The sequence below is a fragment of the Palaemon carinicauda genome, chromosome 4, assembly GCF_036898095.1.
Source record: "Palaemon carinicauda isolate YSFRI2023 chromosome 4, ASM3689809v2, whole genome shotgun sequence".
In the NCBI taxonomy this organism is placed as follows: domain Eukaryota; kingdom Metazoa; phylum Arthropoda; class Malacostraca; order Decapoda; family Palaemonidae; genus Palaemon; species Palaemon carinicauda.
The window spans coordinates 86684103-86711277 of NC_090728.1; the positions used below are offsets into that span (position 1 = coordinate 86684103).

At 45.1% G+C, this 27175-nt stretch overlaps 1 protein-coding gene across 1 annotated transcript in view; it reads left to right on the plus strand.

The window, feature by feature from the left end:
- CSN4 (COP9 signalosome subunit 4) overlaps window positions 1-27175 on the plus strand; it is a 296826-nt gene that overhangs the window by 9265 nt on the left and 260386 nt on the right. The window lies entirely within an intron of this gene.

Below are 27175 nucleotides of genomic sequence, written 5' to 3' on the forward strand. Positions count from 1 at the left end.
AGGAAAGGACTTTATCAACCTTAGAGAGGGTCTTCCCCTGACTGTTCAGACTCCCAACCACGTTCTCTTCTCAGACGCATCGGACGTAGGCTGGGGTGCGACCTTAGGCGGTAGGGAATGCTCGGGATTATGGAACTCGCGTCAAAGGACAATGCATTTTAACTGCAAGAAGCTTCTGGCAGTAAGTCTGACCTGGAAAAGCTTCAGGTCTCTCCTTCAAGACAAAGTAATGGAGGTCAACACGGACAACTCCCTGCTTTGATGTTCATCTCCTAGCAAGGAGGGACCTACTCTCTGACATGGTGCGAGTTCGCTAGTGACCTCCTCTCCTGTTCAACAGGTCTAGACTTTTCACTAGTAACAAATTTCTTCCAAGGCAACTTGAATGTCTTAGCAGTTTGTCTCAGTAGGAAGGGACAATAATTCCAACATAATTGGACCCTCCACAGAGATGTATGCAAGAGACTTTGGGTCACCTGGGGCCATCCAACCATAGATCTCTTCGCAACCTCGATGTCCAAGAGGCTCTCAACAGACCCAGCAGTGGTTCTTTTAGATGCCTTTCTACTAGATTAGTCTCATCTAGATCTATATGCATTCCCTCCGTTCTAGTTTGTCAACAAGGGACTGCAGAAGTTCGCCTCTCACGTTGGGACAAAGTTGACACTAGTTGCTTCCCTCTGGCCCGCGAGAGAATAACTTACCGAGGTACTTCGATGGCTAGTAGACGTTCCCAGAACTCTTCCCCTAAGGGTGGACCTGCTACGTCTGCCACGCGTAAGAAGGTACTCCAAGGCCTCCACGCTCTTCGTCTCACTGCCTTCAGAGTATCTAAAGACTCTTGAGAACTAGAGGTTTTTCGAAGGAGGCAACCAGAGCGATTGTTAGAGCAAGGAGAACATCCACCCTTAGAGTCTACCAATCGAAGTGGGGAATCTTCCTAAACTGGTGCAAGTCAGTATCCGTATCCTCGACCAGTACCTCTGTAACTCAAATAGCTGACTTCCTCTTATATCTGAGAAAAGAGCGATCTCTTTCAGCTCCCACTTTCAAGGGTTACAGAAGCATGTTGGCATCAGTCTTCCGTCACAGAGGCTTAGATCTTTTTAACAATAAAAGATCTACAGGACCTCCTTAAGTCTTTTGAGACCACGAAGGAGCGTCGTTTGGTTACACCTGGTTGGAATTTAGACGTGGTTCTAAGATTCCTTATGTTAGACAGGTTCGAACCACTTCAATCAGCCTCCCTGAAAGATCTCACCTTTAAGACTCTTTTCCTGATATGCTTTACCAGCTAAAAGAGTCAGTGAGATTCATGCCTTCAGCAAGAACATCGGATTTTCATCCGAAACGGCTACATGTTCTACATCTTGGTTTTCTAGCCAAACACGAGCTGCCTTCTCGGCCTTGACCAATATCGTTCGTTATTCCAAACTTATCGATATGGTTGGAAATGAACTAGAAAGAGTATTATGTCCTGTAGAGCTCTTAAGTTCTATTTTAAAAACCTTTATGGGGCCCGTCTGAAGCTTTATGGTGTTCAGTTTAAGAATTCATCTTTGCCTATGTCAGAGAATTCTTTATCCTATTATTTTCAGACTGTTAATACGAGAAGCTCATTCCCTTCTGAATGAGGAAGACCAAGCTTGGCTGAAGGTAAGGACACACGAAGTTAGAGCTATCACAGCTTCCGTGACCTTTTAATGAAATAGATCTCTGCAAAATATTTTCGACGCAACCTTTTGGAAAAGCTAATCAGTGTTCGCGTCTTTTATTTTAAGACTGTCCAGTCTCTTTACGAGAACTGCTACACTCTGGGACCATTCGTAGCAACGAGTGCAGTAGTGGTGGGGGCTCCACCACTACAATTCCCTAATTCCAGAACCTTTTTAATCTTTCTCTTGAAATATTTCTGGGTTGTCCGGAAGGCTAAGAAGCCTTCCGCATCCTGGTTGATTTGGCGGGTGGTCAAATTCTTTCTTGAGAAGCGCCTAGATTAGAGGTTGTGATGAGGTCCTTTAGTATGGGTTGCAGCCCTTAATACTTCAGCACCTAGGAGTCGCTCAGCATCCTAAGAGGATCGCTAGGCTCAGTAAGGAAGACGTACTTTAAAAGGCAGAGTAATGGTTCAAGTCGACTTCCTTACCAGGTACTTATTTATTTTATGTTTGTTATTTTGAATAACGGCTAAAATAAGATACGGGATACTTAGCTTCTTTGTTAACATGTATGCTGGTCTCCACCCACCACCCTGGGTGTGAATCAGCTACATGATCATCGGGTAAGATTAATATTGAAAAATGTTATTTTCATTAGTAAAATAAATTTTTGAATATACTTACCCGATGATCATGAATTTAAGGACCCGCCCTTCCTCCCCATAGAGAACCAGTGGACCGAGGAGAAAATTGAGTTCTTGTTGACAAGAAGTACTTGAGTGCCTACTCACAGATGGCGCTGTTGTGTACACCCCCACCTGTATAGCGATCGCTGGCGTATCCCGACCATAGATTTCTGTCGGGCAACAGAGTTGACAGCTACATGATCATCGGGTAAGTATATTCAAAAATTTATTTTACTAATGAAAATAACATTTTTCCTCTATATATTTTATATCTCAACCGCCTTTATTAGGCCTCTTCGATTAGCTTTCCATTTATAATAAACATCAAGATAAATTTTAATGATTTGTTTATATGCGACCTTTCCTGAGAGTAGGCGGTCCTAACTTGGAAACCGAAGTTAAACAACGTTGAGCCCTTTCAATCGTAAATAACTTTTACAGAGCTAATGATTTAAAACTTATTAAATGAATATTTTTTAGTAGATATTTTATGAAAGATTTTCTTTGAATAGTCTTCGTACTGTTTCAAAGATGAACTAACGTTTAGTTTATTTATGCTACGCAGTTTGCGCTCTATCGTTACGATAGAGAGAGAGAGTATCACGGTTTCACTTTGCAGAAAGAGTAAATCGATTCTGACGTTTTGTTCATTCTTCTTTCAAAGCTTAAATGTTTTAACCCTGGAAAGGTATGATGGGTCGTTTGCGACCCCTACAGCATTTTCAAAACCTGTTTTTTCTCCATAAATCATCAGCTGTCTCGAATATGGAAGTGATCGACCTGCAAGGGGTGACTAGTCTACATGCCATTGTCTGCTTTAGGACTGAATTTCGTCTAACTTCCCTCCTTCCCCGTTTTTTTACCCCCCCTCAGGGGTCGACCTCGACCCTGAATACCTTTATAGGGGTAAGTGATCAAACAGCAAAGTTATTACATAATTATAAATTGTCGAACAGTGTTGATACTTGTTTGGTTCTTTATAGTTGGAAAGTGTGGGTGGATGGTGTGTCTACCACTTGCATGACATTGGTTTTGGCTTAGATGCCATATATTGCCATGAGGTCCATTTTCCCTCAAATGCTAATTTTTTATTTTTCAATATTAAACTTACCCGATGATCATATAGCTGTCAGCTCTGCTGCCCGACAGAAAAACCTACGGGCGGAATACGCCAGCAATCGCTATACAGGTGGGGGTGTACATCAACAGCGCCATCTGTCAAGTAGGTACTCAAGTACTCGATGTCAACATAGAACCAAATTTTCTCTCTGTCGTGCCACCGGCAAGACCTACTAAATACGCTGTTACTAACTGGATTTGTTTTCACAACGATTTGGTGAAGTACACTATTCCAGTTTTGAGCTTTCGCTATGCAGGGGTTTTATCTTCATCTCAAAACTTGAACTCGTTTTGGATAGATTTAATTATGGTGACGAAGAGAGTATGGACTCTCTTTCACTTTTAAATGGCCGACCCTTCCCTTAGACGGAAGTGTGTTTAGGTTTTTGGTAATTTTGCTTAACATGTTATAGATCTATATTTTATATCTCTCCGCCTTTATAGGCCTCTTCGATTAACTTTCCATTTATTATAAACATATAACAATAAATTTTTATGTTTGTTTATATGCGACCTTTCCTGATAGTAGGCGGTCCTTACTTGGAACCGAAGTTAATTAACATTGAGCCCGTTATATCGTATTTAACCTTTAAAGAATTTAATACTTTTTAAATTTTAATGTTTTATGAAAGAATTTCTTTGATAGTCTCGTACTGTTTTCAAAGATGAACTAACGTTTAGTTTTTAGTCTACGCAGTTGTTGACGTTCAGGACGTTCAACATGCGCTCTATCGTTACGATAGAGAGAGAGTGTATCACGGTTTCACTTTGCAGTAAGAGTAAACCGATTCTGGTGTTTCGTTCATTCTTTCTTAGCTTAAATGGTTTAAATTCTAAATTAAGGAACTTTTTATTTGGAAAACCTTTCAGTTTTTTCCTTTAGCAAATAACATGTTTTAACGATATATAATTGGGCTCTTCTCTCAGGTGCGAAATCAAGAGAGAAAGAGAGAGAGAGATAGAGACGGAGGGAGAGAGAGGAGAATAAACGTTTCGTTCAAGCTGGTAACGTTGTTCTCATTTTTTTTACTCTCCTCCCTAGTCGCTGTAGGGGAAGAAGGTAAAACGTTTCTAGGGTTTTATTCTTGTTCCCAGGCTATGTGCGGTGAGAGATTGTAAACGTAGTTTATTTGATCTAGTGTTTAGTCTCTTTCCCAGCCACTGAATTCTTTATCTTTATTTATGTTTTCTGTTGCATTGTACGACTGTGTTCGCAATTACTACCTTTTAATGAAGGATAGGATTGCGTGTTTCAGCTAGAAATCAGTTAAAGTTTCGATTTCAGTGAAATAAGTGCAAAACAGAAAATCAAAGTGATAAAGTGATATGCGCAAAGTGTTACAGTGTTGCGTCCGAGGGTTTGTCTGTTCGTGCCAGTCGTTCACCTAGTCCGGGACCTCTTACAAGCTCCCAAGCCCAGGGGAGAAGTACAGTAATGTCGAACGACTTATGAGTTCCACAGGCCTTGATCAACGAACAGACGTTTTTTTTCCCTCCGTGGTTTCGGGCGTATCTACCCAAGATCGCCCCACCCACACAAAGACGAGAGAGCCCATTTATTCCTCGTCTGCGGAAGAGGTTTCTCGTAAGAAACCATGGACCACATCTCGCAGCTTTTTAAGTGCAAGTCGGTCCCTTCCGCGCAAGTCCAACGGCCCAGGTGTAGCCACTGGGTCAGTTCGGACTCGCTGCAGTCATCCGACGACTGCACACCTCCCAAGAGAGGCAAGGTGGTACCGCAACAGGCAGTAACTCCGTCTGTTGCCGCACCAGCTGTTTTAGACCCTCAGTCACAACGGACAGTAGCTCCGTCTGTTGCCGCTTTTGTAGACCCTAAGTGGTCTTTACTGCAGTCTATGCAGACTCAGTTAGCTGCGCTTATGCAGGAGTTTCGTGCGGAGAAGGTTGACTCTGCTCCCGTTAGCCTACATCCTGCCACGGTTGTGCGGCCAGCTCACGCTGAGGCTGCCTGCTCCCACACTCCGGCTGTGGAGAGCTCCACCTCCGATGCGCAGTCGACCCTGCCAGACGCATGTTGACGTTAACCGACGTGCGGCACCCTCCGTTGACATGCGTGAGCTACCGCATCAGCAGTGGGAAGGTGGAGTCAAGCTGCCGTGTTTTGACGCGATGCGTTAGTTTCCGCAACCCACGGCAGTCCCCACCACGCACCACCACTCCGCTTTGGTTGTTGCCTGCTCCCACACTCCGACTGCGGAGAAGGTTGACGATGCACCCGTTTGCCTACAACCTGCCACGGTTGTGCACCCAGCAGACGCTGCGGCTGCCTGCTCCCACACTCTTGTTGTGAGAGCTCCTCCACCCATGCGCAGTCGACCCTGCCAGACGCATGCTGACTCCCACAGACACACGGAGCACTCCGTTGCCGTGCGTGAGCTACCACAAGCTGCCGTGTTTTGACATGGTGTGTCAGCCTCCGCAACCCACTGTGGTTACCGCCACTCGCCCGCAACAGACTAGTCAGTTAGGAGTTGAGGCTTCCCCACACAGCTTTGGTTGTTGCCAGCTCACAGACTGTCAAGCAGTTACATAACGTTGCCTTCTGGTCTGCTACTAATGCACCAGTGCTGTATGTCCTCACGCACCTGTTGTGGTTGACAGTTCAGTTTTTTGACAGTTCACAGACTGTCAGGCAGTTACATAACGTTGCCTTCTGGTCTGCTGCTAATGCACCAGTACTGTATGTCCTCACGCACCTGTTGTGGTTGACAATTCAGTTTTTGACAGTTCACAGACTGTCAAGCAGTTACATAACGTTGCCTTCTGGTCTGCTGCTTATGCACCAGTGAGACCCTCACTGAGATAACCTAGCTTTTCTCGGACATGGTTCCTGTAGATGAGAAAGTGCTGTTCTCCCTCCTACTGATATTCCTTTGAGGACTCTGTCATTTGGAGAGGAGCCTTAAGCTGCTTAGCCTCCTATGGACTTTAATTAAAGCATAACAAGGCTTCCAGGGATGGTTAATGGTTCCGCTTGAGTCGCTAACCCCCTCTGTTGCCACACCTGCTCCCGTAGACCCTAATGGGCTTTGCTGCAAGACATGCAGTCCAAGCTTGTGTCCTTGATAGAGGACGTCCGCCAGTTGAGGTGGTTCCTCCACCGATGCGACCCAGTGTGGGTTGCCAGTCGCACGTTGACGTTAAGCGACTCTCGGAGGTGGTTGTGGACGTTCAGTGTGTCACTAGGAAGACGTTCAACAACCAGCAGAGGTGACTTGTTGTGACGCAGTGCGGCAACCTCAGCAACCCGGTAGGGGGTTGACTGCACAACCCAGACAGTCTAGACAGTTTCGGGTTGACGCTGTACTTCCTCGCGTCCCCATGGTTGACAGTTCACAGACTGTGCAGCAGTACCATGATATTGTGTCCGGCTCCGTCACGCATCCACCAGTGCGACCGGATTCAGCGAGTCAGACGTTGCCCACTCCGTTGCCGTTTCCTCATCAGTTTCGGATGAGGAACCCTCTGATGAGGACATTGCTGAACAAGACGATCAACCCCCAGCCCTGCTATCCATCCAGAAGATGCTGAAGAAGGAACGCTGCCCTGTCAGGCTGTGGATGAGTCTGGTTAGGACACTGTCATCCGTGGTTCAATTTGTGTCACTTGGAAGACTACACCTCCGTCCTCTTCTGTATCATCTAGCTTTTCACTGGAAAAGGACAAGACGCTAGAAGCGGTCTCGATCCCGGTTTCCGGAAAGATAAAGTCTGGTCTGACTTGGTGAAAGGACTTTATCAACCTTTGAAAGGGTCTTCCCCTGACTGTTCAGACTCCCAACCACGTTCTCTTCTCGGACGCATCGGACGTAGGCTGGGGTGCGACATTAGGCGGTAGGGAATGCTCGGGATTATGGAACTCGAGTCATAGGACAATGCATTTCAACTGCAAGAAGCTACTGGCAGTACGTCTGACCTGGTAAAGCTTCAGGTCTCTCCTTCAAGGCAAATTGGTGGAGGTGAACACGGACAACACCCTGCTTTGACGTACATCTCCAAGCAAGGAGGGACCTACTCTCTGACATGGTACGAGTTCGCAAGGGACCTCCTCACCTGGTCAACAGGTCTAGACTTTTCACTAGTAACGAGGTTCATCCAAGGCAACTTGAATGTCATAGCAGATTGTCTCAGTAGGAAGGGACAAATAATTCCAACAGATTGGACCCTCCACAAGGATGTATGCAAGAGACTTTGTGCCACCTGGGACCAGCCAACCATAGATCTCTTCGCAACCTCGATGACCAAGAGGCTCCCAATAGTTTGCTCACCTATCCCGGACCCAGCAGTAGTTCATATAGATGCCTTTCTACTAGATTGGTCACATCTAGATCTATATGCATTCCCTCCGTTCTAGATTGTCAACAAGGTACTGCAGAAGTTCGCCTCTCTCGAAGGGACAAAGTTGACGCTAGTTGATTCCCTCTGGCCCGCGAGAGAATAACTCACCGAGGTACTTCGATGGCTAGTAGACGTTCCCAGAACACTTCCCCTAAGGGTGGACCTGCTACGTCAGCCACGCGTTAAGAAGGTACTCCAAGGCCTCCACGCTCTTCGTCTGACTGCCTTCAGACTATCGAAAGACTCTCGAGAGCTAGAGGTTTTTCGAAGGAGGCAACCAGAGCGTTTGCTAGAGCAAGGAGAACATCCACCCTTAGAGTCTACCAATCGAAGTGGGAAATCTTCCAAAACTGGTGCAAGTCAGTATCCGTATCCTCGACCAGTACCTCTGTAACTCAATAGCTGACTTTCTCTTATATCTGAGGAAAGAATGATCTCTTTCAGCTCCCACTATCAAGGGTTACAGAAGCATGTTGGCATCAGTCTTCCGTCACAGAGGCTTAGATCTTTCCAACAATAAAGATCTACAAGACCTCCTTAAGTCTTTTGAGACCACGAAGGAGCGTCGTTTGGTTACACCTGGTTGGAATTTAGACGTGGTTCTAAGATTCCTTATGTCAGACAGGTTCGAACCGCTTCAATCAGCCTCCCTGAAAGATCTCACCTTTAAGACTCTTTTCCTGATATGCTTAACCACAGCTAAAAGAGTCAGTGAGATTCATGCCTTCAGCAAGAACATCGGATTCTCATCCGAAACGGCTACATGTTCTACAACTTGGTTTTCTAGCCAAACACGAGCTGCCTTCTCGGCCTTGACCAATATTCCAAACTTATCGTATGGTTGGAAATGAACTAGAAAGAGTATTATGTCCTGTAAGAGCTCTTAAGTTCTATTTTAAAAACCTTTACGAGGCCCGTCTGAAGCTTTATGGTGTTCAGTTAAGAATCCATCTTTGCCTATGTCAGAGAATTCTTTATCCTATTTTATCAGACTGTTAATACGAGAAGCTCATTCCCATCTGAATGAGGAAGACCAAGCTTGGCTGAAGGTAAGGACACACGAAGTTAGAGCTGTCGCAACTTCCGTGGCCTTTAAACAAAATAGATCTCTGCAAAGTATATTCGACGCAACCTATTGGAAAAGCAAATCAGTGTTCGCGTCTTTTATCTTAAGAATGTCCAGTCTCTTTACGAGAACTGCTACACTCTGGGACCATTCGTAGCAACGAGTGCAGTAGTGGTGGGGGCTCCACCACTACAATTCCCTAATTCCATAACCTTTTTAATCTTTCTCTTGAAATGTTTTATTAATATTTTTGGGTTGTCCGGAAGGCTAAGAAGCCTTTCGCATCCTACTTGATTTGGCGGGTGGCCAAAGTCATTTCTTGAGAAGCGCCTAGATTAGAGGTTTTGATGAGGACCTTTAGTATGGGTTGCAACCCTTCATACTTCAGCTCCTAGGAGTCGCTCAGCATCCTATGAGGATCGCGAGGCTCAGTAAGGAAGACGTACTTAAAAAGGCAGAGTAATTGTTCAAGTCGACTTCCTTACCAGGTACTTATTTATTTAATGCTTGTTATTTTGAATAACTGCTAAAATGAAATACGGAATACTTAGCTCATAATGTCAACATGTAATGCTGGCCTCTACCCACCCCCCTGGGTGTGAATCAGCTATATGATCATCGGGTAAGTTTAATATTGAAAAATGTTATTTTCATTAGTAAAATAAATTTTTGAATATACTTACCCGATGATCATAAATTAAAGGACCCACCCTTCCTCCCCAATAGAGACCCAGTCGACCGAGGAGAAAATTGGTTCTATGTTGACATCGAGTACTTGAGTACCTACTTGACAGATGGCGCTGTTGATGTACACCCCCACCTGTATAGCGATCGCTGGCGTATTCCGCCCGTAGGTTTTTCTGTCGGGCAGCAGAGCTGACAGCTATATGATCATCGGGTAAGTATATTAAAAAATTTATTTTACTAATGAAAATAACATTTTTTTGGGTTTTTTTGCAAATTGTATTTTTTTTCTATTTATTTTGAATTTATCTTCAATAATGGCCAGCAGACAGTATTCCCTCGGCATGGATGTCATCAACACACTTCTAATGGAGTTAAAAAGAGATGTTGATGATAATATGGAGCTTGCAACCCCATTCTTCATTCCAAGTGGTAGATTGGGCTGTTAGAGTTGTTGCGGTCTGCGGCCATTTTGTTGACATACCCGAAAGGTAAGTTGGCATATCTCTATATATTCTTGTTCTGTATAGAATTCGTGATATTTTTGTATAATTTAATGCATAAATATCATATTTTATAGGAGATACAATGATTTTCATAAGAAATTTACATTGTGAACTAGGCCGTCAAAAAATGACCTTTAGATTTCGCCCCAGTAAATTACATCTTAGTGCACATTTTATTATGTATTTCCGTTCTAGGATAATATGAGTTTATTCTATAAAAAAATTAGCCTCTTCCTATTTCATTTGGGTACCCAAAAAAATTCATGAAATTTGGACAAATTTTTTTGGCCAAAAAAATTTACCCTTTTTTTCTCATTTCAGATCTTGACTTCTATGGGTCCAACTCATTTCCAGCAATTTCACGCTGTTGCTTTGCCATCTAAGAAGGTGTCCCTAAAGGGATTTATGTGTATATGTATATTTCTATTTTTTGTGAATATTTACGTCGTCTTTTTTTTGTATACTTAAATTTTTAATATATTTCCAATAAATAGTTATTTAGTAGATGGGTATCATTTATATTTTCAGTAATTTTTAGCATTCTTTGAAGTATTTTTAGCAAGTCAAACAATACAGATTGATGCATAACTAAATTTTTCCTGAATTTTTTTCGGAGTCGGGGTCGTTCACGACTGAGTATACCCTTAAAGGGGTGTCAGAGTAGCATACCTATCCAGGGTTAAATTCTATTTTAAAGGAACTTTTTAATTGAAAAACCTTTCAGTTTTTTCCTTTGGTCAAATAACCTGTTTATTGACGAAACGTAAGTGGGCTCTTCTCTTCGGTCCGAAATCAAGAGAGAGAGAGAGAGAGAGAGAGAGAGAGAGAGAGAGAGAGAGATAGAGACGGAGAGAGAGAGAGGAGAGAGAACGTTCCGATCTTTATTCTCGTCCCAAGCGAGTAACGTTGTTCTCGAGTTACTCTCGTCCCTAGTCTCTGTACGGGGAGAAAGGATAAAACACTTTTAGTTTTTATTCTCGTCCCAAGGCACTGTACGGTGAGAGATTGAAAACGTAGTTTTGAATGAACTAGTGTTTAGTCTCTTTCCCAGCCACTGATCTTTTTACCTTAAAATATGTTTACTGTTTTTTGCTTGTATTAATGTGCTTACATTATACGACTGATTTCGCAATTATAACCTTTTGATGAGGATAGAATTGCGTGCTTCAGGTAGAAATCAGTTTTATTCATACCTAATGTGAATTGTTAAAAAATTCGATTTCAGTGAAATAAGTGCAAAACAGAAAATCGTAGTGATAAAGTGATATTGCGCAAAGTGTTATCAGTGTTGCGACCGAGGGTTCGTCTGTTCGTGCCTGTCGTTCGCCTAGTCCGAGACCTCTTGCAAGCTCCCAAGCCCAGGGGAGAAGTAATGTCGTACGACTTATGGGTTCGAGAGGCCTTGATCAGCGAACAGACGTTCCCTCTATGGTATCAGGCGTATCTCACCAAGATCACCCCTACCATAAGGCGAGAGAGACGATTTTCTCCTCGTCATCCGAAGGCTTTTCGCATAAGAAACCGTGGAACAAGGTTTCGAGGCCCTTTAAGCGAAAGTCAGTCCTTTCAGGACAGGTCCAGCGTCCTGGTTTTAACTATTAGGACAGCTCTGACCCTATGCAGTCATCGGAAGACTGCTCGCCGCCTAAACAAAAACGTAACACAGGCTCCGAGAGTCTTTTTGTAGGCAAGGTTTTGCAGTCACAGACGTTACCCTCGTCTCGTACCGCAACAATTCCCGTTGATCCTAAATGGGTTGTACGGCAAGACATGCAGAATAAGCTTGCCTCTCTTATGGAAGACTATTCTGCCGATAAGGTTCACGTTGATCCTAGCCGTTTATCTCATCGAGATCCTGGCCTTCAGCCGCCCAAACGAACCTTTGTGCGTCCTGTTGACGTTGGCGTAGATAAGTCACGTCAGTCACGATATGTAGAGCCTCACTCGATGCGGTCACGTGTTGATTTTCAGCCGCATTTGGACGTTAGGCCGCTTCCTAATGCTCCTGTTGACGTTCAGGACGTTCGCCAACCAGCGGAGTTGACTTGTTTTGACGCTGAGCGTCAACTACCGCAGTCTAGAGTTGTTTTGACTGCTCAGACTAGGCAGTCAAAACAGTCTCGAGTGGACGCCGAGCGTCCTCCCGCACCTGTTGTTGTTGACAGTTCACAGACTGTTAAGCAGTTACATGACGTTGCGTCCTGGTCCGCTACTAATGCACCAGTGCGTGTGGACTCTGCTTGTAAAGCATTGCCACCACGGTAGGTCTCTCCCTTGCTTGAGACTCGGCTATTGTCGGACAAGGTTCCTTCAGATGAGGAAGTTGCTGTTCCCCCTCCTACTGATATTCCCTTGAGGACTCTGTCAGACGGAGAGGGGCCTAAAGCTGCTTAGCCCTCTATAGACTTTAAATAAATCATGCTGATTTTTAAGGATCTTTGTCCGGATCTTTTTGTAACTGCTGCTCCTCGTTCGCCTAAACGTCAGTTTACACTAGGCCTAGCTACTTCGAAGCCGTTGTTTTATAAGCTAGTGCTCTCTCGCTCTTCTAAGAGAGCTTTACGTTTGCTAGGCGACTGGTTTATCACCAGGAGGAGTTTGGGGGAGACAGCCTTTGCTTTCCCTACTTTTAAGCTGGCTTATAGAGCGAGAGTCTGATATGACACGAGAGAAGTTCTCGGCTTGGGAGTTCCTGCCTCTGCCCAGATAGACTTCTCAAACCTCATAGACTCTCCCTGGCGCCTGGCCATGAGACGCTCCAAGATTTTATGGTCGACTTCAGAGCTATTTTCGAGCGTTTGAAGTTTTGCTGTACAATTATGTCATGCATAAACAAGGCTTTCAGGGATGGCTCCAATGATCTGACAGCCACGTTCTCTGCAGGAACAAGTCCCTCAGGGATGGCTCCAATGATCTAGCAGCCATGTTCACTGCAGGAGTACGTAAGAGGCAAGTGCGCTCAATGTGTTCATTGTCAAGACAAACTTCACGATGAAGTCTACCAGGCTGTCTTGACAGCATTTATGGAAGGCGACTGGATGGTCTCTCTCGACCTTCAGGAGGCATACTTCCACATTCCTATACACCCGGATTCCCAACCGTTTCTGAGGTTTGTTTACAGGAATGTGGGGTACCAGTTTCGAGCCCTGTGCTTTGGCCTCAGTCCTGCTCCTCTCGTGTTTACGAGGCTCATGAGGAATGTGGCAAAATCCCTCCATCTATCGGGGATCCGAGCCTCCCTGTACTTGGACGACTGGCTTCTCAGAGCATCGTCCAGTCTTCGCTGTCTGCAGGATCTACATTGGACGTTGAGTCTGGCCAGGGAGTTGGGACTTTTGGTCAACCTAAAAGTCCCAACTGATCCCATCCCAGATTATTCTATATTTGGGGATGGAGATTCGCAGTCCAGTTTTTTTTCGGGCTTTTCCGTCTGCCACCGAATAGAACAAGCCCTGCTCGAAGTCCAACTAATGCTGAAAAGAAAACGTTTGTTCAGTCAGGAGTTGGAACAGTCTCGTAGGGACTCTCTCATCCCTGGAGCAGTTTGTCTCACTAGGGAGACTACACCTTCTGCCTCTCCGGTTCCATCTAGCCTCTTACTGGAACTAGGACAAGACGTTAGAGACGGTATCATTCCCAGTCTCCGAACCAGTAAAGGCATGCCTGAAATGGTGGGACAGCAATATCAGTCTGAGAGAGGGACTATCCCTAGCAGTCAAGAACCCAAACCACGTGTTGTTCTCAGACGCGTCGGATTTGGGTTGGGGTGCGACCCTGGACGGTCGGGAATGCTCGGGTCTGTGGACCTCAAGTCAGAAGAGCATGCACATCAACGGCAAGGAGCTATTAGCAGTCCACTTGGCCTTGATGATATTCGAAAGCTTCTTCGAAACTAAGTGGTATAGGTCAAATCAGACAACACCACAACTTTGGCGTACATCTCCAAGCAAGGAGGCAAACACTCCTTCACGCTGCTCGAGATCGCAAGGGACCTTCTCTTATGGTCAAGAAATCGAGGCATCTCCCCTGTTGACGAGATTCATCCAGGGGGACTTGAACGTCTTGGCAGACTGTCTCAGTCGGAGGGGTCAGGTGATACCCACGGAATGGACCCTCCACAAGGACGTGGGCAAGAGTCTTTGGGCTACTTGGGGTCAACCCACCATAGACCTCTTTGCCTCCTCGTTGACCAAAAGGTTACCAATCTATTGCTCTCCAGTCCTAGATACAGAAGCAATCCACATAGACGCGTTTCTACTGGATTGGTCTCTTCTGGACTTATATGCATTCCCACCATTCAAGATAGTCAACAAGGTACTGCAGAAGTTCGCCTCTCACGAAGGGACAAGGTTGACGTTGGTTGCTACCCTCTGGCCCGCGAGAGAGTGGTTCACCGAGGTACTTCAATGGCTGGTAGACTTTCCAAGAAGTCTTCCTCTAAGGGTAGATCTGTTACGTCAGCCCCACGTAAAGAATGTCCATCAAAGCCTCCCCGCTCTTCGTCTGACTTCCTTCAGACTATCGAAAGACTCTCAAGAGCTCGAGGCTTTTCGAAGGAGGCAGCCAGTGCGATTGCAAGAGCGAGGAGAGCTTCTACCATTAGAGTATACCAGTCGAAGTGGGAAGTCTTTTGAGACTGGTGCAAGTCAGCATCTGTGTCCTCGTCCAGTAGCTCTGTAGCCCAAATCGCAGATTTTCTTTTACATCTGAGAAAGGTTCGCTCCCTTTCAGCTCCCACGATTAAGGGCTACAGGAGCATGTTGGCTTCGGTCTTTCGACATAGAGGCTTAGATCTTTCCAACAATAAAGATCTCCAAGATCTCCTTAAGTCTTTCGAGACCTCTAAGGAACGTCGTTTGGCAACTCCTGGATGGAACTTAGACGTGGTCCTAAGGTTCCTCATGTCAGACAGGTTTGAGCCATTACATTCAGCCTCCCTGAAGGATCTCACCCTCAAGACACTTTTCCTAGTGTGCTTGGCTTCGGCTAAAAGGGTCATTGAACTTCATGCCTTCAGTAAGAACATCGGTTTTTTCTACAGAAAAAGCCACTTGTTCACTTCAACTTGGTTTCCTGGCCAAAAAAAAAATGAACTGCCTTCTCGTCCTTGGCCTAAATCTTTTGATATTCCTTGCTTATCAGAGATCGTAGGCAACGAACTGGAAAGAGTATTATGTCCTGTTAGAGCTCTTAAGTTTTATTTAGCTCGTACTAAGTCATTACGAGGTAAATCTGAGGCATTATGGTGCTCAGTTAACAAACCATCATTGCCTATGTCAAAGAATGCTTTGTCATATTTTATCAGATTTTTTAATACGAGAAGCTGATTCTCACTTGAATGAGAAAGACCGATGTTTGCTTAAGGTTAAGACGCACGAAGTTAGAGCTATAGCAACCTCCGTGGCCTTCAAGCAAAATAAATCTCTGCAAAGTATTATGGACGCGACTTTTTGGAGAAGCAAGTCAGCGTTCGCGTCATTTTACTTAAAAGATGTCCAGACTCTTTACGAGGACTGCTACACACTGGGTCCATTCGTTGCAGCGAGTGCAGTAGTGGGTGAGGGTTCTACCACTACATTACCCTAATTCCAATATCCTTTTTAATCTGTCTCTTGAAATGTTTTTTAATATTGTTTTTTGGGCTGTACGGAAGGCTAAGAAGCCTTTCGCATCCTTGTTGATTTGGCGGGTGGTCAAAGTCATTTCTTGAGAGCGCCCAGATTAGGGGTTTGATGAGGTCCTGTTAGTATGGGTTGCAACCCTTTATACTTGAGCTCCTGGGAGTCTTTCAGCATCCTAAGAGGATAGCTGGGCTTCGTGAGGAAGACAGACTTACAAGGCAGAGTAATCGTCTAAGTCAACTTCCTTACCAGGTACCTATATATTTTGGTTTTGTTATATTGATAACTGTCAAAAACTCTTAGCTTATACGCTGTAAACTTAATTAACTCAGGTCTCTACCCACCGCCTTGGGTGTGAATCAGCTATTATATATTCACCGGCTAAGTTAAATATTTAAAAATGATATTTTAATTATAAAATAAATTTTTGAATATACTTACCCGGTGAATATATAAATTAAAGGCCCTCCCTTCCTCCCCAATAGAGACGCAGCGGGACGAGAAGAATTGAAGGGTTTGTTTACATGCAAGAGTGGTATCTGGCCGATAGTTGGCGCTGGTGGGCACACCCGCAACCTTCATAGCGATCGCTCGCGAGTTTTTGAGTGTGTTTTCTGTCGAGCCGCTGAGTAGCAGCTATTATATATTCACCGGGTAAGTATATTCAAAAATTTATTTTATAATTAAAATATCATATTTCCGTTTTATTCGATATATATGTATATGTTTATTAATTTTTGCATGTGTGTTTCATTTTGTACTAATGTGCTTACATTATACGACATATTTCGCAATTCTAACCTTTTGATTTAAGGGAGAATTGCGTGCTTCAGGTAGAAATCAGCTTTATTCATGTCCAATGTGAAATTATTAAAAAATGCGATATCAGTGAAGAAAGTGCGAAAAACATGTTCAGTGTTGCGGAGGGTTCGTTTGTTCGTGCTTGTCGCTTGCCTAGTCCGAGACCTCTTTCAGGCTCCCCTGCACCAGGGAGAAGGAATGTCGTAGGACCTAAGGGAGTGAGACGTGTAAACCAACTAACAGACGTTCCCTCAAAGGTATCAGACGTTGCTCGTCAAGCACGTCCTTGCCATAAGACAGGAGAGACGAAGTTTCTCCTCGTCTTCCGATGATTCGTCTCTTTAAAAACCTGGGCGTAAGGTTTCGAGACGGTTGAAACTTTAATTAGTTCCTTCAGAACAAGTTCAACGTCCTAGCTGTAGTCATCATGAGAGTCCCGTTCATAGCGATGACGTTCATGTACAGACGTTTCCGACGTCACGATCTATTCAGAGTGCGCAGCGTGATGTTGAGCTGCAGTCACCACAGACTCGACGTGACGTTGAGCGGTAGACACCGTAGACACGACGTGATGTCGAGTGTCAGTCACCGTAGTCATGATATAGCATCGATCAGCAGTCACCGCTGTTACTACGTGACGTTTGAACGTCAGCCACCGCAGTCACAGGTTAATCCGAAGTGAAGTGTTTTACAAGATATGCTGTTAAAGCTTTCTTCTTTAATAGAAGCTTACGATCCTGTTCCTGTGCGAAAGGATCCTTTGCTTTTTGTACGTCACGGTTCTGGGATACGTGATTCAGGTCTTCAACCTTCTAAACGAGCTTTGTTACGTCACGCTGACGTTATCCCTAGTGTCAGCTTTGCTCAGCGTGACGTTGAGCTGCAGACACCGCAGACACGACGTAACGTTGAGCGGTAGACACCGTAGACATGACGTGACGTCGAGGGTCAGTCACCGTAGTCACGATATAGCATCGAACAGCAGTCACCGCTGTTACTACGTGACGTTTGAACGTCAGTCACTTCTGTCACGACGTGTAGTAGAATAACATTCTCTGCAGTCACAACGTGACATCGACCCTCCAACTTTAACTTCTGTTCATATACAAGTTGATGTAGCCTGTCAGGCTTTTCCTTCACGTCATTCTGAATATAAATCTCCTTCTCGCAAGACTTTAGATTTATCAGATGATGTGTCTTCTGAAGAAGTTGATGACCCCCTTTCAACTAATGTACCTTTGGGGAGTCATTCAGAAGAGGAGTAACCTAGGGTGGTCCAACAATCCCTTGTTTTTCAATATTAAACTTACCCGGTGATCATGTAGCTGTCAGCTCTGCTGCCCGACAGAAAAACCTAAGGACGAAATACGCCAGCGATCGCTATACAGGTGGGGGTGTACATCAACAGCGCCATCTGTCGAGCAGGTACTCAAGTACTTCATGTCAACAAAGAACCAATTTTCTCTCTGTCGTGCCACTGGCAAGACCTACTAAATACGCTGTTACTAACTGGATTTGTTTTCACAACTATTTGGTGAAGTACACTATTCTAGTTTTGAGCTTTCGCTATGCAGGGGTTTTATCTTCATTTCAAAACTTGAACTCGTTTTGGATAGATTTAATTATGGTGACAAAGAGAGTATGGACTCTCTTTCACTTTTAAATGGCCGACCCTTCCCTTAAATGGAAGTGTGTTTAGGTTTTTTGTAATTTTGCTTAACACGTTATAGATCTATATATTTTATATCTCTCCGCCTTTATTAGGCCTCTTCGATTAACTTTCCATTTATTATAAACATATAAAATAATTTGTTATGTTTTGTTTATATGCGACCTTTCCTTTTAGTAGGCGGTCCGAAATTGGAACCGAAGTTAATCAACGTTGAGCCCGTTAGCCTTTAAAGAATTTAAAACTGTTTAAAATTTAATGTTTTATGAAAGAATCTCTTTGATAGTTTTCGTACTGTTTTTCAAAGATGAACTCACGTTTAGTTTTTAGACTACGCAGTTGTTGACGTTTAGGACGTTCAACATGCGCTCTATCGTTACGATAGAGAGAGAGTATCACGGTTTCACTTTGCAGTAAGAGTAAATCGTTTCTGACGTTTCGTTCATTCTTTCTTAACTTAAATGTTTTAAATTCTAAATTAAAGGAACTTTTTATTTGGAAAACCTTTCAGTTTGTTCCTTTTAGTCAAATAACATGTTTTTTTGACGAAATATAATTGGGCTCTTCTCTTAGGTGCGAAATCAAGAGAGAAAGAGAGAGAGAGATAGAGACGGAGGGAGAGAGAGGAGAGAAAACGTTCCGTTCAAGCGGGTAACGTTGTTTCTCGTGTTACTCTCCTCCCTAGTCGCTGTACGGGGAAGAAGGTAAAACGTTTCTAGGGTTTTATTCTTGTCCCCAGGCTATGTGCGGTGAGAGATTGTAAACGTAGTTTATTTGAACTAGTGTTTAGTCTCTTTCCCAGCCACTGAATTTTTTATCTTTATATATGTTTTCTGTTTTTTTTGCTGGTACGGTATTAATGAGCTGCATTATACGACTGATTTCGCAATTACTACCTTTTAATGAAGGGTAGAATTGCGTATTTCACGTAGAAATCAGTAAAAGTTTCGATTTCAGTGAAATTAGTGCAAAACAGAAAATCGAAGTGATAAAGTGATATGCGCAAGTGTTACAGTGTTGCGTCCGAGGGTTCGTGCCTGTCGTTCACCTAGTCCGGGACCTCTTACAAGCTCCCAAGCCCAGTGGAGAAGTAATGTCGAACGACTTATGGGTTCGTCAGGCCTTGATCAACGAACAGACGTTTTCCCTCCGTGGTTTCGGGCGTATCTACCCAAGATCGCCCCACCCACACAAAGACGAGAGAGCCCATTTATTTCTCGTCTGCGGAAGAGGTTTCTCGTAAGAAACCATGGACCAAGGTCTTGCAGCTTTTTAAGTGCAAGTCGGTCCCTTCCGCGCAAGTCCAACGGCCCAGTTGTAGCCACTGGGTCAGTTCGGACTCGCTGCAGTCTTCCGACGACTGCACACCTCCTAAGAGAGGCAAAGTGGTACCGCAGCAGGCAATAACTCCGTCTGTTGCCGCACCAGCTGCTGTAGACCCTAAGTGGTCTTTGCTGCAGTCTATGCAGACTCAGCTAGCTTCCTTTATGCAGGAGTATCGTGCGGAGAAGGTTGACGCTGCACCCGTTAGCCTACAACCAGCCACGGTTGTGCGCCCAGCTGACGCTGAGGCTGCCTGCTCCCACACTCCGGCTGTGAGAGCTCCACCACCTATGCGCAGTCGACCCTGCCAGACGCAAGTTGACGTTCGCCGACGCGCGGAACCCTCCGTTGACGTGCGTGAGCTACCACAACAACAGAAGGGTGGAGTTAAGCTGCCGTGTTTTGACGCGGTGCGTCAACCTCCGCATTCTAGAGTTGTTTTGACTGCTCAGTATAGACAGTCAAAGCAGTCTCGAGTGAACACTGTATGTCCTCATGCACCTGTTGTGGTTGACAGTTCAGTTGTTGACAGTTCACAGACTGTCAAGCAGTTACATGACGTTGCCTTCTGGTCTGCTACTAATGCACCAGTGCTGTATGTCCTCACGCACCTGTTGTGGTTGACAGTTCAGTTGTTGACAGTTCACAGACTGTCAAGCAGTTACATGACGTTGCCTTCTGGTCTGCTACTAATGCACCAGTGAGAGACTCACTGAGATAACCTAGCTTTTCTCGGACAAGGTTCCTGTAGATGAGAAAGTGCTGTTCTCCCTCCTACTGATATTCCTTTGAGGACTCTGTCATTTGGAGAGGAGCCTTAAGCTGCTTAGCCCCCTCTGGACTTTAATTAAATCATGATGATTTTTTAAGGATCTTCGTCCGGATCTTGTAACTGCTGCTCCTCGTTCGCCTAAACGTCAGAACTTACACTAGGCCTAGCTGCTTCGAAGCCGTTGTTGTTAAGCTAGTGCTCTCTCGCTCTTCTAGAGAGCGTTACGTTGGCTAGGCGACTGGTTTTGCACCAGGAGGAGTTTTAGGGATACAGCCTTTGCTTTCCCTTCTTTTAAACTGGCTTATAGAGCGAGAGTCTGATAAGACACGAGAGAGTTCTCGGCTTGGGAGTTCTTGCCTCTGCCCAGATGGACTTCTCAATTCTGGTAGACTCGCCCTGGCGCCTAGCCAGGAGACGCTCCAAGTTGTTTACAGGTCAACTTCTCACTTTTGTCGAGCCTTTGAAGTGTTGCTGTACTATTATGTCACACATAACAAGGCTTCCAGGGATGGTAAATGGTTCCGCCTCAGTCGCTAACCCCGTCTGTTGCCACACCTGCTCCCGTAGACCCTATGGGCTTTGCTGCAAGACATGCAGTCCAAGCTTGTGTCCTTGATTGAGGACTTAAATGCGGAGAAGAACCTTCTGGCCAACAACCTTCCAACCGGTTGGTTGTGCGCCCTGTTGACGCTGAGGTATCCTACTCGCGTCTGCCAGTTGAGGTGGTTCCTCCACCGATGCGACCCAGTGTGGGTTGCCAGTAGCACGTTGAAGTTAAGCGACGCTCGGAGGTGGTTGTTGACGTTCAGTGTGTCACTAGGAAGACGTTCAACAACCAGCAGAGGTGACTTGTTGTGAAGCAGTGCGTCAACCTCAGCAACCCGGTAGGGTGTTGACTGCATAACCCAGACAGTCTAGACAGTTCGGGTTGACGCTGTACTTCCTCGCGCACCCATGGTTGTTGACAGTTCACAGACTGTGCAGCAATGCCATGCGTCCGGCTCCGTCACGCATCCACCAGTGCGACCGGATTCAGCGAGTCAGACGTTGCCCACTCCGTTGCCGTTTCCTCATCAGTTTCGGATGAGGAACCCTCTGATGAGGACGTTGCTGAACAAGACGATCAACCCCCAGCCCTGCTATCCATCCAGAAGATGCTGAAGAGGGAACGCTGCCCAGTCAGGCTGTGGATGAGTCTGGTAGGGACACTGTCATCCGTGGATCAATTTGTGTCACTAGGAAGACTACACCTCCGTCCTCTTCTATTCCATCTAGCTTTTCACTGGAAAAGGACAAGACGCTAGAAGCGGTCTTGATCCCGGTTTCCGGAAAGATAAAGTCTTGTCTGACTTGGTGAAAGGACTATATCAACCTTAGAGAGGGTCTTCCCCTGACTGTTCAGACTCCCAACCACGTTCTCTTCTCGGACGCATCGGACGTATGCTGGGGTGCGACTTTAGACGGTAGGGAATGCTCGGGATTATGGAACTCGAGTCAAAGGATAATGCATTTCAACTGCAAGGAGCTACTGGCAGTACGTCTGACCTGGAAAAGCTTCAGGTCTCTCCTTCAAGGCAAAGTGGTGGAGGTGAACTCGGACAACACCACGGCTTTGGCGTACATCTCCAAGCAAGGAGGGACCTACTCTCTGACATTGTTCGAGATCGCAAGGGACCTCCTCACCTGGTCAAAAGGTTTAGACATTTCACTATTAACGAGGTTCATCCAAGGCAACTTGAATGTCATGGCAGATTGTCTCAGTCGGAAGGGACAAATAATTCCAACAGAATGGACCCTCCACAAGGATGTATGCAAGAGACTTTGGGCCACCTGGGGCCAGCCAACCATAGGTCTCTTCGCAACCTCGATGACCAAGAGGCTCCCAATATTTTGCTCACCAATCCCGGACCCAGCAGCAGTTCATATAGATGCCTTTCTACTAGATTGGTCACATCTAGATCTATATGCATTCCCTCCGTTCAAGATTGTCAACAAGGTACTGCAGAAGTTCGCCTCTCACGAAGGGACAAGGTTGACGCTAGTTGATTCCCTCTGGCCCGCGAGAGAATGGCTCACCGAGGTACTTCGATGGCTAGTAGACGTTCCCAGAACACTTCCCCTAAGGGTGGACCTGCTGCGTCAGCCACGCGTAAAGAAGGTACACCAAGGCCTCCACGCTCTTAGTCTGACTGCCTTCAGACTATCGAAAGACTCGCGAGAGCTAGAGGCTTTCCGAAGGAGGCAGCCAGAGCGATTGCTAGAGCAAGGAGAACACCCACCCTTAGAGTCTACCAATCGAAGTGGGAAATCTTCCGAAACTGGTGCAAGTCAGTATCCGTATCCTCGACCAGTACCTCTGTAACTCGAATAGCTGACTTTCTCTTATTTCTGAGGAAAGAACGATCCCTTTCAGCTCCCACTATCAAGGGTTACAGAAGCATGTTGGCATCAGTCTTCCGTCACAGAGGCTTAGATCTTTCCAACAAATAAGATCTACAAGACCTCCTTAAGTCTTTTGAGACCACGAAGGAGCGTCGTTTGGTTACACCTGGTTGGAATTTAGACGTGGTACTAAGATTCCTTATGTCAGACAGGTTCGAACCGCTACAATCAGCCTCCCTGAAAGATCTCACCTTAAAGACTCTTTTCCTGATATGCTTAGCCACAGCTAAAAGAGTCAGTGAGATTCATGCCTTCAGCAAGAACATCGGATTCTCATCCGAAACGGCTACATGTTCTACAACTTGGTTTTCTAGCCAACACGAGCTGCCTTCTCGGCCTTGACCAATATCGTTCGATATTCCAAACTTATCGTATGGTTGGAAATGAACTAGAAAGAGTCTTATGTCCTGTAAGAGCTCTTAAGTTCTATTTAAAACCTTTACGAGGCCCGTCTGAAGCTTTATGGTGTTCAGTTAAGAATCCATCTTTGCCTATGTCAAAGAATGCTTTATCCTATTTTATCAGACTGTTAATATGAGAAGCTCATTCCCATCTGAGTGAGGAAGACCAAGCTTTGCTGAAGGTAAGGACACACGAAGTTAGAGCTGTCGCAACTTCCGTGGCCTTCAAACAAAATAAATCTCTGCAAAGTATAATCGACGCAACCTATTGGAAAAGCAAATCAGTGTTCGCGTCTTTTTTATCTTAAGAATGTCCAGTCTCTTTACGAGAACTGCTACACTCTGGGACCATTCGTAGCAACGAGTGCAGTAGTGGGTGAGGGCTCAACCACTACAATTCCCTAATTCCATAACCTTTTTAATCTTTCTCTTGAAATGTTTTATTATTGTTTTTGGGTTGTCCGGAAGGCTAAGAAGCCTTTCGCATCCTACTTGATTTGGCGGGTGGTCAAAGTCATTTCTTGAGAAGCGCCTAGATTAGAGGTTTTGATGAGGTCCTGTTGTATGGGTTGCAACCCTTCATACTTCAGCTCCTAGGAGTAGCTCAGCATCCTATGAGGATCGCGAGGCTCAGTAAGGAAGACGTACTTAAAAAGGCAGAGTAATTGTTCAAGTCGACTTCCTTACCAGGTACTTATTTATTTTATGTTTGTTATTTTGAATAACTGCTAAAATGAGATACGAAATACTTAGCTTTTTATGTTAACATGTATGCTGGTCTCTACCCACCCCCCTGGGTGTGAATCAGCTACATGATCACCGGGTAAGTTTAATATTGAAAAATGTTATTTTCATTAGTAAAATAAATTTTTGAATATACTTACCCGGTGATCATAAATTAAAGGACCCACCCTTACTCCCCAATAGAGACCCAGTCGACCGAGGAGAAAATTGGTTCTTTGTTGACATGAAGTACTTGAGTACCTGCTCGACAGATGGCGCTGTTGATGTATACCCCCACCTGTATAGCGATCGCTGGCGTATTTCGTCCTTAGGTTTTTCTGTCGGGCAGCAGAGCTGACAGCTACATGATCACCGGGTAAGTATATTCAAAAATTTATTTTACTAATGAAAATAACATTTTATCATTATGAATTTCTTTAGTGAAATTTTGTCCTTCTCGTTTTGTAACGGCTGCTCCGCCGTCTGAGTTTACTCTTGGCATGACTTTCTTTGACTCCTACATTTACGAAGTCAGTTCTCTCTTGTTCTTCCAAGAGGGCCATGCTCTTACTGGGAGACTGGTTGGAATCCAGGAGAAGTTTAGGAAAGTCTGCTTTTGCTTTTCCTCCTTATTAATTAGCTTCTCGCTCGAGCGTCTGGTGTGACACAGGAGAAGTTCTCGGCTTGGGAGTACCTGCCTCTGCCCAGGGAGACTTCTTAAGCCTAGTGGACTCTCCTCGTCGTCTAGCCATGAGACGCTCCAAGATTTTATGGTCTGCTTCAGAGCTAGACCATCTCCTGTTAGGAGTTTTTTTGAGCGTTTGAAGTATTTATTTGTTGGATTGGTCCCTGGGAGCCTTAAGTAAGAAGGTCTCTCCAGCTGTCAATGTATTGCTGTACAATTATGTCATGCATGAACAAGGCTATAAGGGATGGCTCCAATGAACTGGCAGCCACGTTCACTGCAGGAGTACTTAAGATGTAAGTGCGCTCAATGTGTTCATTGTCAAGACAAAGTTCACGATGAAGACTGCCAAATCTGTCTTGGCAGCAGTAAGGGAAGGCGACTGGATGGTCTCTCTCGACCTTCAGGATGCATACTTCCACATCCCGATTCATCCAAACTTTCAACAACATCTGAGGTTTGTGGACGGGAAAGTAGTGTACTAATTTCGAGCACTGTGCTTCGGCCTCATTCCTGCTCCTCTTGTTTTTACAAGGCTCTTGCAAAATGTAGCAAGCTTTCTACATTTTTTGAGGATTCAGAGCCTCCCTTTATTTTGACGACTGGCTAATCAGGGCGTCGTCATTAAATCGCTCTCTGGAGAGCTTCTAATGGACATTAGACGCTCTCTGGAGAGCTTCTAATGGACATTAGACCTAACCAAGGAGCTAGGTCTCATAGTGAACGTAGAGAAGTCGTAACTTACAGTACTCCATCCCAGACTATTCTTTATTTGGGGATGGAGATACAGTGTCGAATTTTTCGGGCCTTTTCGTCTCCCACAAGAATGGAACAAGCTCTGTTAAGAGTCCGTCACTTGCAAGAGAAAAACAGTTGCTCTGTAAGAGTTTGAACGAGCCTCGTGGGAACTCTTTTCATCGCTGGAGTAGTTTATCTCTCTGGGGAGACTCAACCTTTGCCCTCTCCAATTTCACCTAAACCATTGGAACAATGAGAAGGGCTTAGAGAGTATCTCTATCCCAATATCCAACTCAGTCTAGACCTGTCTGACTTGGTGGGACAGCAACATCAGACTTCGAGAAGGTCTTTCTCTTGCGATCAAGAACCCAAACCATGTGTTGTATTCAGATGCATCGGATTTGGGTTAGGGAGCGCCACTGGACAGTCTAGAATGCTCGGGTCTTTGGTCCACGGATCAGAAGGAACTCCATTTAAGGCAAGTAACATCTCTTTTGACGAGATTTGTGCAAGGAGAAATGAATGTCTTAGCGGACTGCCTCAGCAGAAGAGGACAAGTCATCTCCATGGAGTGGACGTTGCACAAGACTGTGTGCGAGAAGCTATGGATGACATGGGGTCAACCCACCATAGATCTTTTTGCGACTTCACTGACAAAGAGGCTCTCGACTTACTGCTCTCCAGTTCCAGATCCAGAGGCAGCCCACATAGACGCTTTCCTGCTGGACTGGTCTCGCCTAGACATCTTTGCCTTCCCACCATTCTAGATCCTAGACAAGGTTCTTCAGCAGTTCGCATCTCACGAAGGGACCAGGTTGACGTTGGTTGCTCCCCTCTGGCCCGCGATTGAGTGGTTCACAGAGGTACTTCTATGGCTAGTAGACATTCCAAGAAGTCTACCATTGCGGATGGATCTCCTGCGTCAGCCTCACGTAAAGAGATTTCATCAAAGCCTCCCCGCGCTTCGTCTACCTGCCTTCAGCCTATCGAAAGACTCTCTAGAGCTCGGGGGTTTTCGAAGGAGGCAGCTAGAGCGATCACGAGGGCTAGAAGATCCTCTACCATCAGGACTTATCTGTCTAAATGGGAGGTATTTAGAGACTGGTTTTCCTCTTCCAGTACCTCTGTAGCGCAGATTGCAGATTATCTGCTTTATCTGAGAAATGGTCGCTCCCTTTCTGCATCTACCATTAAAGGCTACAGAAGCAGGTTAGCTTCTGTTTTCAGGCATAGAAATTTGGATCTATCTAATAACAAAGATCTTCAAGACCTTCTTAAGTCTTTTGAGACTTCCAAGGAGCGTCACATTTCTACTCCTACTTGGAACTAGGACGTGGTCCTGCAGTTCCTTATGTCAGACAGATTTGAACCGTTAAGTTCGGCCTCCCTGAAGGATCTTACCCTCAAGACACTTTTCTTGGTGAGCTTGGCTTCTGCGAAAAGGGTTAGTGAGATACATGCTTTTAGCAAGAATATCGGCTTCTCCGCTAAAAAAGCAGTATGCTCTCTTCAGCTTGGTTTTTTTGGCCGAAAATGGACTTCCGTCTCGTCCATGGCCTAAATCGTTTGAACTTCCCAGTCTATCTGAGATTGTTGGGAATGAAGTTGAAAGAGTGCTGTGCCCCGTTAGAGCTTTTAGTTTTATTTATCTAGAACTAAACTGCTGTGAGTTTTTTTCAGAGGCCTTATGGTGCTCCGTTAAAAAGCCCTCTTTGCCTATGTCGAAGAATGCGTTGTCTTATTTTATTAGACTATTGATTAGAGAGGCACACTCTCATTTAAGTGAGAAGGATCGTAATTTGCTTAAAGTTAAGGCTCATGAAGTTAGAGCGGTAGCAAGTTCAGTAGCATTTAAACAAAATAGATCCCTTAGAAGTATTATGGACGCGACCTTTTGGAGAAGCAAGTAGGTGTTCGCTTCAT